This window comes from Pristiophorus japonicus, chromosome 19, assembly GCF_044704955.1.
Source record: "Pristiophorus japonicus isolate sPriJap1 chromosome 19, sPriJap1.hap1, whole genome shotgun sequence".
Classification (NCBI taxonomy): Eukaryota; Metazoa; Chordata; class Chondrichthyes; family Pristiophoridae; genus Pristiophorus; species Pristiophorus japonicus.
The window spans coordinates 22015673-22019931 of record NC_091995.1 but is presented as its reverse complement, the minus strand read 5'-3'; positions in this window follow the sequence as shown (position 1 = coordinate 22019931).

Genomic DNA, 4259 nt, shown 5'->3' with positions numbered 1-4259 from the left:
GGCGAAGGGTCATCAGGCGTTCGTTAATTCCGCAGGGGGAGTCTTTGAGGCGGCCGACCAGTTCATTTTTGATGGCGAAGCCGACTCCATGAAGGCGGCGTTCTTCCTCTGGTTTTCCTTTCCGCTACGTACTTTAAGCTGGCCTTCCCCTGTCCGCATGGGTCTCGCTTAGGGCGGCGATGTCGATGTCAAAGAGTCTAAGCTCCCCGGTAACTATGGCGGTGTGGCGCTCCGGCCTGTCGCTGTTGGAGTTGTACATGAGGGTCCTGACGTTCCAGGTCCCAAACTTCAGATTAAATAAGTGGAAGATGCCTGTGCGTGAGTTCTTTTAACGTGGGGTGGTCGTTGCACACCGATCACCATACGGGCTGAGCTGAGCAAGGTGTTGGTCCAGTAGCAAGGAGATCCAAGACGACTGGAGACCATGCACTCCTATATGAGCTTAGTTGCCTATGGCAAGATGTTGGCCACAAGCTCGGCGCTGAGTCACGCCCTTGGTGGTAGGTGGACTGCTGCTTGGTTGGGAGCAGGCATTGAGGGGGTCAGCGGTCCCCTGGAGTTCAGTGTGGGAGGTCAGGGTTGTCACAGCCATGATACTCACCACGTGTTGAAGGGGAAGAAAGCCCAATCGCCGTTGAGGATTTGAGGTCCAGCTGTCGTTGAGGGAGAAAGAGAGGGTCAGTCGTCGTCGCTGGAGAGGAGAGGTCCAGTCCTCGTCCATAGAGGAGGCCCGATCGCCGCTGGAGGGGGAGGGGGCCCGGTCGTTGTTGGAGGGGGCCCGGTCGCTGTTGGAGGGGGCCCGGTCGCCGTTGAGGCTCACCTGGCTCGCAGGGCTTCGCCGAGGATCGGGTGGGACAGCTGAGTCGACGTCGAAGGACCAGGTCGCCAGAGGAGGTCGCTGAAGGAGGGAACAGGTCCAGGTCACTGCTGCAGTAGGAGGCTCGGTCGTCGTTGGTGGTCCAGTTGTTGTCGTCGTCATCGTCGAGGGGTGGTGTGGGGTTTAGGAGGAAGATTCGCGCATGAGGTAGGCCTGAATTTGTGGATAATAGGATTTAAGGACGACGAAGAGAGAGGTCCAGGTCCAGGTGGCCGTTGTGGGAGGCTCGGCCGCTGGTAGTCCGGTCGTCGTCGGTGAGAGGCGTGGATATTTGGAGGGGAGGTTCGGCCTGAGGTAGGCCCGAATTTGTGGGATTTGTAGGATTAGGGTTTAAAGTGAAGTATTAAGAAAATGGACCCCCTATTAGGGTCTATTGGGGCTAGGGGAAGTTTAGACTGTGGGAGGGCGAAGATTGAGGGTGAAAAATTGTCGGCTGGCAGGAGATGACGAGGGTAAAGTTGTTTTGGTAGGGGAGCTCCCTAGTGAGCTGCCAGCCCGGCAGCAATAAACGATATAGGTATGGTGGTGCAGTGGTTATGCTACTACACTAATGACTCTAGATTGCGGGTCGAGAGTTCCAATCCCACTGTAACCAAATTATAAAATGGAATAGATTAAATCTGGTGAATTGTGGGTTAGTGCCAGAAAAATAAAGAGGACCTGCTCTCACCGTGAGCCTAATCACTGTCGCACAGTTGACTCTTCATGCTCTCTGAATCGGTGATCAATAATTGTGGCCTCACAAATAATTTAAGTGGTTTACAATACTTCCCCTGGGGCTGCCTGGCCCAGTATAATCAAAGTATAAAAGAGAAGACAGAGGGATGACCTCCTGGAGGTCATTAAGGTTATCCTAGAATGGTTACAGCACACAAGGAGGCCATTCGTCCCATCGAGCCTGTGCCAGCTCTCTGCAAAAGCACTTAAGCTAGTCCCACTCCTCCGCCCTTTCCCCGTACCCCTGCAATTTTTTTTCCTTCAGGTCCTTATCTAATTCCCATTTGAAAACCGTGATTGAGTCTGCCTCCACCACCCTTTCAGGCAGCGCATTCCAGATCCTAACCACTCGCTGTGTAAAGATGTTTTTCCTCATGTCGCCTTTGATTCTTTTGCCAAATCACCTTAAATCTGTGTCCTCTGGTTCTCAACCCTTCCGCCAATGGGAACAGTTTCTCTCTATCTACTCTGTCCAGACCCCTCATGATTTTGCACACCTCTACAAAAGTCTCCTCTCAAGTTTCTCTGCTCTAAGGACAGGTTAGATGTAGAGAAGATGTTTCCACTTGTGAGGGAGACCATAAATGTGAGATAGTCACTGACAAATCCAATAGAGAATTCAGGAGCAACCTCTTTACCCAGAGAGTGGTTAGAATGTAGAATTCGTTACCACAGGGCGTGGTTGAAGCGAATAGTATAGGTGTATTTAAGGGGAAGCTGGATAAACACATGAGGGAGAAAGGAAACTACTGATTGGGTGAGATGAGGAGGATGCTTTTGTGGAGCATGCCCCAAATTGGACCGAATCTGTGCTAGAAATACTAGGTAAACTAGCTCGCCCCCGTGCCCTCAAAGCCTCGCTTAAGTCAGGGCCATACTGCCTGGCTGGGAAGATCTGCTACAACACTCAAGAAGCTTGAGGACAGAGGAGTTTGCTTGATTGGTGCCCCGGGCAATGAGACTACATATCTACTCCCCTCTCCTCCTCCACCTAAACCACCAGCATGGTGTGGCTGCGGTACGTACTGTCCACAGGACACACTGCAGCAACTCATCAAGCTTGCTTCCACAGTGCTTCTCACCTCTCCCACCGAGCAGCAGGTATCGTAGCATCACCATCACCCCCAAGTGGCACTATCTTGACTTGGAACATGGCTGGGTCAAAATCCTGGAAATGCCGAGCTAACAGCACCGTGGGGCAGCGTCACCAGCAGTCCAGAAGAAGCCCAACACCAACTTCTCTGGGCAACTAGGGATGAGCAATAAATGCAACCCGAGAATAAATGCTTTAAAAAAAAAAGAAAGATTTGCATTTATATATGGTCTTTCATGACCTCAGGGCACCCCAGGGCACTTTACACCCAATTAAGTGCTTTTTAAACATGTAATGTGTTACCAAGATACGGTAGCATAATGGTTATATTACTGGACCAGTAATCCAGAGGCTTGGACTAATAATTCAGAGAAGCAAGTTCAAATCCCACCATGGCAGCTGGGGAATTTAAATTCAGTTAATTAAATAATAGAATTAAAAAGCTGGAATCACAAAGATTAGTGGGAAAGCGGGTTGTGTAGAGGACACAGAGAGGCTGCTAAGAGATTTAGATAGGTTAAGCGAATGGGCTAAGGTTTGGCAGATGGAATACAATGTCGGAAAATGTGAGGTCATCCACCTTGGAAAAAAAAAACAGTAAAAGGGAATATTATTTGAATGGGGAGAAATTACAACATGCTGCGGTGCAGAGGGACCTGGGAGTCCTTGTACACGAAACTCTTTTAGAATCCCAAAAAGTTAGTTTGCAGGTGCAGCAGGTAATCAGGAAGGCAAACGGAATGTTGGCCTTCATTGCGAGAGGGATAGAGTACAAAAACAGGGAGGTCCTGCTGCAACTGTATAGGGTATTGGTGAGGCCGCACCTGGAGTACTGCGTGCAGTTTTGGTCACCTTACTTAAGGAAGGATATACTAGCTTTGGAGGGGTACAGAGACGATTCACTGGCTGATTCCAGAGATGAGAGGGTTACTTTATGATGATAGATTGAGTACACTGGGTCTTTACTCGTTGGAGTTCAGAAGGATGAGGGGTGATCTTATAGAAACATTTAAAATAATGAAAGGGATAGACAAGATACAGGCAGAGAGGTTGTTTCCACTGGTCGGGGAGACTAGAACTAGGGGGCACGGCCTCAAAATATGGGGGAGCCAATTTAAAACCGAGCTGAGAAGGAATTTCTTCTCCCAGAGGGTTGTGAATCTGTGGAATTCTCTGCCCAAGGAAGCAGTTGAGGCTAGCTCATTGAATGTATTCAAATCACAGATAGATAGATTTTTAACCAATAAGGGAATTAAGGGTTATGGGGAGCGGGCGGGTAAGTGGAGCTGAGTCCACGGCCAGATCAGCCATGATCTTGTTGAGTGGCGGAACAGGCTCGAGGGGCTAGATGGCCTATTCCTGTTCCTAATTCTTATGTTCTTATGTTCTTATGTAATCAGTCATGGTGACCATGAAATTATTGAATTGTCGGAAAAACCCAACTGGTTCACTAATGTCATTTAGGGAAGGAAATCTGCCGTCTTTACCCGGTCTGGGCTATATGTGACTCCAGTTCCTCAGCACTGTGGTTGATTCTTAACTGCTCCTCTGAAATGGCCCAGCAAGCCACTC